This window comes from Corvus brachyrhynchos, unplaced genomic scaffold (assembly GCF_000691975.1).
Source record: "Corvus brachyrhynchos isolate BGI_N302 unplaced genomic scaffold, ASM69197v1 scaffold544, whole genome shotgun sequence".
NCBI lineage: Eukaryota > Metazoa > Chordata > Aves > Passeriformes > Corvidae > Corvus > Corvus brachyrhynchos.
In genome coordinates this window covers 3161506-3171103 of record NW_008238325.1, presented here as the reverse complement: position 1 = coordinate 3171103, position 9598 = coordinate 3161506, and the positions used below count along the sequence as shown (strand labels likewise).

Genomic DNA, 9598 nt, shown 5'->3' with positions numbered 1-9598 from the left:
CCTTTAGTAGCATCACTTGTTTGGGATCTACCTTTTGAAAGGAAAAAAATGCCAAACAAAGCAAATAAGTGTCTGTCATTTTACCTGGTGCACTTTGCATTTACATATGAATTTCACTGTTGGGAACTACATGTTTTATTTTTGAGCCAGCCCCTTGCTCCTTTATGGTTGGACTGAAACAATCCTCTATGGGATGGAGCTCAGGGATGTTGAGATGCTCCCACTCCTGCCCAGTGCCAGCCAGGCTGGTGTGCCCACGGCACAGGTCTGCCTCGGTTATACAATTCCTCACAGAAAATACAAAAGCTGCCTGAACAACACAAGAAGGTACAAAAGGGTCACTTTATTATTATTTCACACTGGGGTTTAATATAAAAACATGCGGATCCTGCTCCTGGTTCCCATATCAGGGAAGAGACCTTTGTTTCCAATCTGGATCTGTTTGACACGATATCCAGCAGGAAGGCAAAGCTGTTATCTCCAGTGCTGGGGTGAAAATGGGGAGCGAGGACACTTTATCTCCTAATGAGGGAGAGACGAGATTGTCCATATGTTTCCCACACTTCCTCTGATTCAGATAATCTTTTACAGATTAACCAGAGGCTCCTCATTCTTTGCAAGCAAAACAAAATGCTCCTGCCCCTGAAAACTTTTACAGTCATTAGTTTTCAAAAGAAAGACAAAGACATGACCAAAATTTAGAAAAATAATGAGAAGAATGGAGTTGGGTGATTGGTCAGACGCTGTCAGCTTTATTGAGAAAGAATTAAACCTACTGCAATGTTGGGAACAGAAACCCCTTCAGCAGCACGATGACTTTGCTGCTGCCAGTGGCACAGCCCCTGATGCGGACACCTGCCCTCGGGACAGCACGGCCGGGAGCAGACACATCCCCAGTCCCCTCCAGAGATGCTCCTCCACAGAGCTCGCAGGCACTGGTGACATTTGCAAGGAGAGGAAGCCTTTGTTCAGCTCTGCTCTCGGGTGTGGTGTCCGTGTTTGTGACAGGGCCCCTCGGCCGCAGCCGTCCCGCGGGCCGTGGCTCCGGCCGGGAGCAGGTGGCAGGGTCGCTGAGCTGGCAGGCTCGGGGTGTTCCAGCGCAGGCAAGAGGCAGACGGTGACACTGTGCTCAGTCCCTGCTGTCCTTCCCCTGCCACCCCCGCAGGAGGGCATCTGAGCTGAGAGACAAGAAAACCTTTCTGAAGGAACTAATTATTTTAATAATTGCAGCCTAAGAAAAGCCTCAGGCTTTGGACTCTTCAGGAACAATAACAAAACAAAGGAAAAAAGCTAGGCAGTGTTGTCACATGTCCCACCACCACTGCTCACCCTGCGCGGTCTGGGGCCAGCAACACTTTAGCTCAATTCAGAACCAACACGGCAAAGCGAACCGTGGCCTGAGTAATGATGTGCCAACAAGTGCGTCTGTGATCAGTATTTAGTGAGCAGTTTTACTCATTCAGCAGAGCATGAAGACTCCCCCTGCTGCATGTCTGACACCACAGGGAAGGCGGACGGGCTCTGCTCTCTGTTTATAGCCTGGGTATTCATGTCAGGTTAAACGGGGGTGTTGCTAATGCACTGTGCCCGGCAGTGCCAGAGCTGTACCAGGAGAAAGGAGAAAATCTGTCAGTTCAGCCATGATTTTCAGACTAGACTAGGGCCCCTCTCCATGGATGCCTCTTTTCTGGTGGAGGCCTTAAGGATGTTGGGTTCCTGCACAGATAGCTGACAACCATGGGAAATTTTATCTCTTGTATCTCTCTGGGTGAAATTTCTGGGTACCCTTCACCCTCATCAGGGGTTTTACTCTGACCAGGCTGCTGAATCTCTGGAAAGCCCAGGGTGCCCATGCTTTGCTTGGAAAAAGGCTTCAGATGGGAGGAGATCCCTCATGCAAAGTATGCCTATCCCTGCCAAAACACACAAAATTCTGTAATAGGAATGGATATCTCTCAGGTGATTATTCCAAATCCTAGTAAAATCAAATCATTGTATCATTTACTCTCTGCAATTGATTTTATTATTTATTAGTGATGGAAATCAGGACTCAGGCTTTGTCTTTTTCACTACGGGGCAGTTCTGGCGGCAGCCTCAGTGAGGAAGCTGTGCAGACAGAGACACGCTCCCCCCACTCTGCTGCGAGTGCTGCGGCCGAGCTGGGGCTGTGCCAGGCCAGGGCTGGCTGGTACCTGCCATGAGCCAGGCTCGGGGACTCATGGAAAGCTGTTCCCTTAACTCCTGCAGTACCCCGCAGGGTGGGATGGTGAATCCAGCAGCGCTCTAACGCAGGGCAGGAGCAGAGGGGGACACTGGTGGAGGAGCGGAAAGAAATGACAGGAAATCCTGTGCATGGCCATGCTGGCTGCAGCGTCCCTCGGCAGCACTTCCAGGCTGCTTAACCGCGTGTTGCACCTCCAGCTGCGCCTCCAGCAGCCCCGAGCTCGGGCAGTGCAGGGCCCAGGTCCCACAAGAGGCAGCTCTGCTCCCGGCACAGCAGCTGTGGGTACGAGCCCTCGTGCTCTGGCTGTGGGGAGCAGCTGGCACAGCCGAGCAGAGCCACGTGGCCTTCCACGGCAGCGGTGCCCACACTGGGGCTCTCGGCTGCTGCCCACGCACCCCTTGCCTGGGCCGTGCCCACCATGGATGCTGCCGGGGGTGGGAGCCACTCCACGTGTTCACCAAAGCTGGCATGACCAGTGAAGATGGGCCACCGTGGCATTTTCCCCCTGGGCTGAGCGAGGGACACTTCTGGCTCTGAGTGCAGCAGAGCTTTGGGCGGAAGGGCTGCTGGCTTTGGAAGCCAGGAGATGGTGGTAACCACAGCAGAAATAGCAAAAATGGGCCTGAAAGTCCCTGGTTGGCGGGGCCAGCCATGCTGTGGGTGCTGGCGGTGGCACGCTGGCCAGGCAGCCGTTATCTGCGGCTTGCAGCAGGAAGGAGTCCCGGGGACGCCGCCCCAGCCATTGCCCCATTTCCAGGGACCGCGGGCGATGGCCCATGTCAGCGGCCCAAGCCCGTTTCCCCCGCCAGCTGCCAGCAGGCAGATTAATGGCTTACAGGGAGACATCTGCAACCGGAGCGCTTCAAACCGCGTGTCCGTGTCCCTGACGTGAGCTCCCCGTCAGCGAGCTGGGCTGCAGCCACCATGCAAAGCACTTCCTCTGGCATGTCCTTTTTTCTTAGCAGAAAGTAATTTTTTCTTCCTTAAGAAAATATATATGCAAAGCCCAGCCCGTGGCCGTGGTTACCGCTGCACGTAGGGCTCACTTCAAACCCTTGGGCCCATAGGTTTGGTAAGTGTCATTCTCCGGCCTGTCACCGCTTCCCCCTCGCCAGGCCGCCGTGCTGCGGTCACACAGAGCAACAGGTTGTAATTGGCCCCGCGGCACCGGGGAGGCGGTGGCTGTGCCAGCAGCGCTGCTGGCCCCCGTGCACCGTGCAGGAGCCCCAGGTGCAGACCGAGCCACTCGCCCCAGCGTGGGGCCTCGCGAGCCCGCAGATCGCAGCAGGACAGTGCGGCTGTCGGCAACGGACGGTGAGTTGTTTGCAAAGCTGGACGGTTTTATTGTCGTCTTTCGTTTTGCTGCTTTCGCATATGAGTATCGCTATCTTGAGTTAGTGAAGACTTAAATAATATATTAGAGAAATGAACACTAAATGCAAGATGCTTTTATGCAAGGCATGAGTAACAAAACTCTGTGGTTCTGAAGAGCATTAAAAGTGGCAGTCAGACCCTCTGTGGCGCGTGCTGGGGGTCCGCTGGAACCCCTGTGGTGTGGAGCTCCACCCTGAGTGAGCCCCAAGCTGCTCCCAGGGACACGCGGGACAAGCGCGGCGCGGGAGCCACTGCCATGGCGCCGGCGGCTGCATCTTCTCTTTTCTTCTGCTTTTACTACAATTTTATCAATTCATCACCTGTGGTGCTTACTGTGCTGGAAAAGTTGAGAGAGAAGTTTTCACAGGCTTACAAGAGCCCTGTGAGCTGGTTTAACATGTGTTCTGTTCTGGCGGTAGAGTGGAGACAGGGCTGGTGAGGCACCCCCATCATGGCTGTGCCCCACTTTGGGTGCATTTCCCAATGGGGACGAGTGCTGCTCCTACGCAGGGTCCTGCCAGCCCTGGGCAAGGCAGGTGGATGTCCACCCCTGGTGCATCACTCCTCAGCCCTGCTCTGGCACTCTGGGGGGTGTTAGTTAAGCACATGGGAGATTAAAATGACATTAATCCTCTGAGAGTGACCCTCAGCTTCATGCCGTGAAATCTGCTGCTGCTGGTGAACGTCCCGCCAGTTTTCCGTGACTAAGCACCATGTTGGATTGCACGCAGCAGCCACTGGGCTGAGCACCCACGCTGCTGCCATGGGGCTGGGGGAGCAACCAGGCACTGCTGGAGGGGCTCCAGCATGAGCTGCAGAGAAGGAAAGAAATTGCCTGTGCAGAAAGTGCAAAAGCTGTAACATGTATCACAGTTACTTGCTGGGAATTTGCAGTGTGGATTTTGCTCATTTATGTGCTTGTAGACTAGAAGAGATTATAAGTATTTTATTGCTTTCAATAAAAATACTATCACATAGTAGTAGCAGGAGGCTTTAAAATAAAAGAACAAAACGGTGTAAGGGCCAAGTCATAAATTTGTGCGTTACATTTACAAAAATGCACATGCAGATGAGATCATTAAAACAAATGTGCTCTGGCCTGGCGGGGAAGCAATGGCTGCGTGTGCCGTGCAGCAGCCGCGGGAGCAGGATCCGGAAGAGCAGGGAGGCAGCAGGGCCTTCTGCGGCGGCAGCGCTGGAGCTTGTGTCAGACCTTTTTGGGGAACTTGAGCTTCACCAGTGTTGCACAAATAAGGGCATCAGGAAGCAAACAGCTTCTCCAGGGTCCCAGTCGTGTTCAGTCCGGGTTTGAAGCAACTCCTGTGTCTGCCTTTAATAAAGGCTCAGGGAGAGAAGGAAAATCAGAGTATAGGCTGATTCTGTGACTGCTGTATTGCAGCTTTTTGGTGAGATGAAATGAAGGACATACTTGGAGCTCGGGTGGATTTGCACTGTGGTTTCTGTCTGTGTGTGAGGGCAGGTACGGAGTCCCCTGTGCCCCTTATGGGTGGGAGCCCTGCAGTGAGGAAGTGCTTTTGTTCTGCTCGAGGTGCAGCTGTGAAGAGGATACCCACAGCCACCGGCATGTCGGGCTCTGGGACATGCTGGTGTCCCAGTGCCATGCTCCGGGTGACCACTGGCCCTGCCGGGCTCAGAGGGAAGGGCAGGCACCTTGGCACCATTTTCGTAGGTCAGCCTCTCACCTCAGTAGCACCAGGGCTGCACTCAGCCAGGAGAGCTGCTCTTTCTTGCTCCGGTTGCAACAGCACATAGGGACTCTAAAACACGAAATATCTCTCAAAAAACTTCCTCAGCACACAATATTTCTCTTTGTCCTCTAGTACTGGTTTATGTCTTCTGAGTTGAGTGGCACACAATGCTGAGTGTGCAATGACATATTTCTTTATCTTTGCTGTAATTAGTCTGTTGGGTGCTTGGAATCCCAGGTGGTGATTGTTGTTGGTATTGGATGATGATCCGGGAGACCCCTGGATCTGAGATTTCATTACAGTTTCCTCTTTACCTTGCCCTGCCTGGACATTTTGTTATGACAGAGCTTGTGCCTGACACCTGTGCCCTAGGGTTTGATCCCCTGTAATGTGCATAAACCAGTGTAAATGGAATGCATTCACTTTGCAGGATACAGTGAGAAATGCCATCACAGGTGCCCAGGACACAGCTCCAGTCTCCCAGTGCTAAGACAGACTGGGGCTGTGCCTTGTCCCATGGGGAAGTGTCCAAGCGGGGTTCCCAGCAGACACCAGCACTTGAGGCAGTGCCTCCCACTGCAGGGAGCAGCACCCAACACAGTGGGCAGGTTGTTCCCACGTGAAAATGGACTTAGATGGGAAAATGAAATGAAATAAGCCTAATTACCAATGCAACCAAACACTCCCTATGGAGCTCAGCCCTGCGACCAGGGGTAGAGTGGGAGCTGCCCTTCCAGTGGGAGCAGCTGGCACCCACACCCCCACCATGCTGCCGATGCCCAGGCAGCACCAGGACGCACAGCTTAGGCACTGGTTGTTTGTTAGGAAAGGCCTAAGCTCTGTGTATAGGAAAGGTCACTTGTGCAGACACTGTCCTATGCCATCATTTAAGAAGAATTTGGGCAGGGAGGAGTTTGTACAGAAACTCTTTGACCAGAACAAGTGCTTTGAAAATGCCCGGCGCGGTGATGTCGGTTCTCAGGGAGGAAATGGCTCACGGAGTTCTTTGTGCTTGAACGGGAACAGGAAGAGCACAAATGGCCCAGCACAATGTTCGCTCGCAGAGCCCATCGGGGCTGTGCAGCCAGGGCTGCGCTGTCTGAGGGGACATCTGCACTGCACCACAGTGAGGCTGGTAAATATAAAATATGATGGGATACTAATTGTCGTGGATTTTATTCTGATCAGGATTAAACTTCACTGAAACACAAGTGTAAGAACACGACATTTTTCTGAAAGAAAATGGAATGCTTCTTTGTCCTTTCAGTCTCCAGTTTCTAGAAAAAAGCCGTAAGAGCTAACCAGCAGGTATCAGAAAGCTCTCCCAGGCAGAGAGGTGCCTGCACTCCCTCGGGCATGCAGCATGCCCGGATGTTCCTGAGGCTGGGCAGCTCTCAGGAGGGATGCTCACTAAACCCATTTTGTTTCCAAAGTGCTGCTTGCTCTGTTGCAGGGGTGATTAGAGCACAAAACAAGCAAAGTTAATTATATCCCATCCAAGCTGTGTAATAGAACAAAAAGCCTCACGAAGGAAGCAGCTGGAGTTACATCTTGAGACCAGGTAACTAAATCTGTCTCCCAAAGTCAAGAGAGGAATTACTCATTATTACTTCATCTCACAAAACATAACCCTCTGCTTAGGTGTCTGTGTTAAAAGATGTTTAACACCACCTGACACTGGAGGTGAACTCTTTGTCTTTTTCCTTGTCTTTTAAATTGTTTTTTTCCTTGTCTCTTTCTTTGTCTTCCTTGGAGGCTGCTATTCCTGTTGGCTAGGGATGAACATCCCAATTTAAAAAAACAGGTGGCATGGGAATCCCAGTCTGCAGCAACAGAGAGAGGCTGAAATTAAACCATGGCTGAATATGGGAGCCTGGGGGGAAGGAGGGTGGGAGGGAGTTTGGTGTTTATTTTCTGGCAACAGGGCACCACTGCATGACCGCTGCTTGTCACAGCACCTAGCCCCAAGGGCTGCTGTGGCCACCACGTGCTCCTGGAGAGAGATGGTAACGTGCCAGTAATGCTGAAAATAGTAAAAGAGAGAGGGATGAGGATTCAGAATAAAGTCATCAAGAAGTGTAAGGTGTAAAGGACAGAGGTCTGTGGAGTATCTGGTGTTTCCCCACAGGAGGAGAGCAGTGGGGCAGCCCTTCAGTGAAGTGCCCGTGCTGGGCTGGGGCACTGGCCTGAGCTGTGAAGGGAGCTGGAAGGGAGATCAGACCCAATTTGAAAACTTAACCACAGAAAAGCCTTCATAGTTTTTGTGCTTTGGTTTCTAATGTGCACGGTACCTGTGGTACCCAATCCTTGCAGCAGCCCTCAGACCCTCGCTGTGTGCTGCAGTCCCTGCTGGTGCAGGGCCGATGTGAAACAACTATGGGACAAAATTGCCTCCTCACAGACATTAGGATGTTGTTTTGCACAGGGTAGGCTATGCTGGCAGCAGAGCCCCTGTGAAGGAGTCCCACTCTTTCTCTCCATGAACACTCATTTATTTGATGGCTCTTTCATAACCACAGCGAGGAGAAAGCTCTTTGGAGGTGGAGCTGTGTGTGTGTGACACATCTGTTTTATAGTGCTTCCTGAATCACGGAGTGGTTAAGCCTCTAGGAAGTTCCCTGTGGTACTCGATGTTCCTGTGGAGAGGCAGCAGTGCTGATCATCTGGCAACCTGACCCCAAGGGACCCACAGGGAGGCGGTCAGGGACCCACCTGCGCTTTGGTGCCTGCTGGAGCCACTGGGCAGAGCCTGTGCCCAGGGCAGGAAGGGTTTTCCCTGTGTTGGTTAACTGGCACTGTTAAATTTAGCAACAGGGAGGAACAGAAACTGCTGGAGTACTCGCCATGAGGCAACAGCACTCTGCATCGTTCCCTATGGAAGGAAACAGAAATCGAAACTAAACGTTTAAGGGAAAAGAGAATAACTGAGTTTTTTTGGAAGTATATGCAGTGAGATGTGCTCAGCCTTACCAGTAAGATGCCATCAGCCTTATCAATAAGCAGTTGCTTCATATGCTAGAATACTTGGGAATAAAATACTAAGCAAGATGCCTCCAGGAATCATCACAAATATTTGTAGGTTTTGGGTGTGAGTTTGGCTCAGACACTGCTGCTGCCTAGACAGCAAGGGACAAAGTCAGAGAATGCTGCCACTGACTTTATTGAAATGGTAAAATAGACAGAACTGCAAACGAGTTTTCAAAGGCACAGGACACTTTTATGGCAAATGGCACAAAAATAAAAGAGAAAGGATGAACAGTGTAGGAGGTTATTGTGAGCCTGGGGAGCGACTGGGCTGCTGCTGTAACACAGAAATGAGATCAAACAGTGTAAACCTGTCAGGGCCAGGGGAAGAGCGAGCTGGAAGAGGGACCACAGAAGGTCACTTTATCTGTTCCCTTGCCCCAGGCACAGTGGAGTGTACCTGAATCACTCTTCCAGAAGAGTGCCTAACCTTGATTTAGTACCTTATCAGTCCTTTTTCCCCTCTCAGTCCAGCCTTATTCTCTCTCTCCCTGCAGTTTAAGCCCATCTTCATGTCCTCACTGCCATAAATACAAGGAAAAAGTGTTCCTTGCTCTTTATAGTGCCCTTAAATTTCAGGTTATCATTGCTGTGCTTCAATCATTCTTGGTGCTGCTTCCAGCTCTTTCCGTGCTTTCACCCCCACTGCTGTCCCTGGAGCTCTCATCCCACTGCCCGTCAAGCCGACACTGGTGGGACTGGACCCAGCGTTCCCCATGCCCCCATACATCTCCTTGCCTGGCAGCCCGCCTGCCTCTGCACATGCTTAGGGGTGTGTCTCTCTCTTTTTCTGTCCTCTGGGTTAATGCAGAGAACAGCAGATAACCATCAAGTTTATAATGACTTTTTATAGGCAAAACAAATCAAATGGGTTCTTCCTTAGTCGTCTTTATCAGTTCCTCTTGCCATGGTAAGTCGCGTTTTTAAATCTCGTAATTTTTGCCCTTCCTTGGAATCTTTTCAGTTTGCTTATGTCTTTCCTGAAGTGTGGTTAGCACTACAGTGGCTTGATGAGCCTCCTTTGCACATGGCCCTGGGTGCGTGTCCTGGCAGGGGACACATTGGTACACCTCTGGTTGATCTAGACTGTTTGTGTCTCCTTTTCTGCACTCTCCTGTCAGTGTCACCCACACGGCAAGACCGATACCTGCCCTGTGGCACGGGGCAGAGCTGACCTGTTGCCTCGGTGATGGGCCTGCAGCTCTGGAGGGACAGGGAGCGGTGCAGGTCCTCGGGGTGGGTGCCGGGGGAGCCGCATGCCACCCCC

The 9598-nt window shown here is 51.8% G+C and overlaps 1 protein-coding gene across 1 annotated transcript in view; it reads left to right on the top strand.

Annotated features, from left to right (window-relative positions):
- The first annotated feature begins 3302 nt into the window (after window positions 1–3302).
- The window catches only part of MBNL1 (muscleblind like splicing regulator 1), an 80682-nt gene continuing 74386 nt past the window's right edge, over window positions 3303–9598 (top strand). The window contains exon 1 of the mRNA XM_017734386.1: window positions 3303–3538. The gene's annotated coding sequence lies outside the window, so the exon portion shown is untranslated. The remainder of the gene's footprint in view (window positions 3539–9598) is intronic.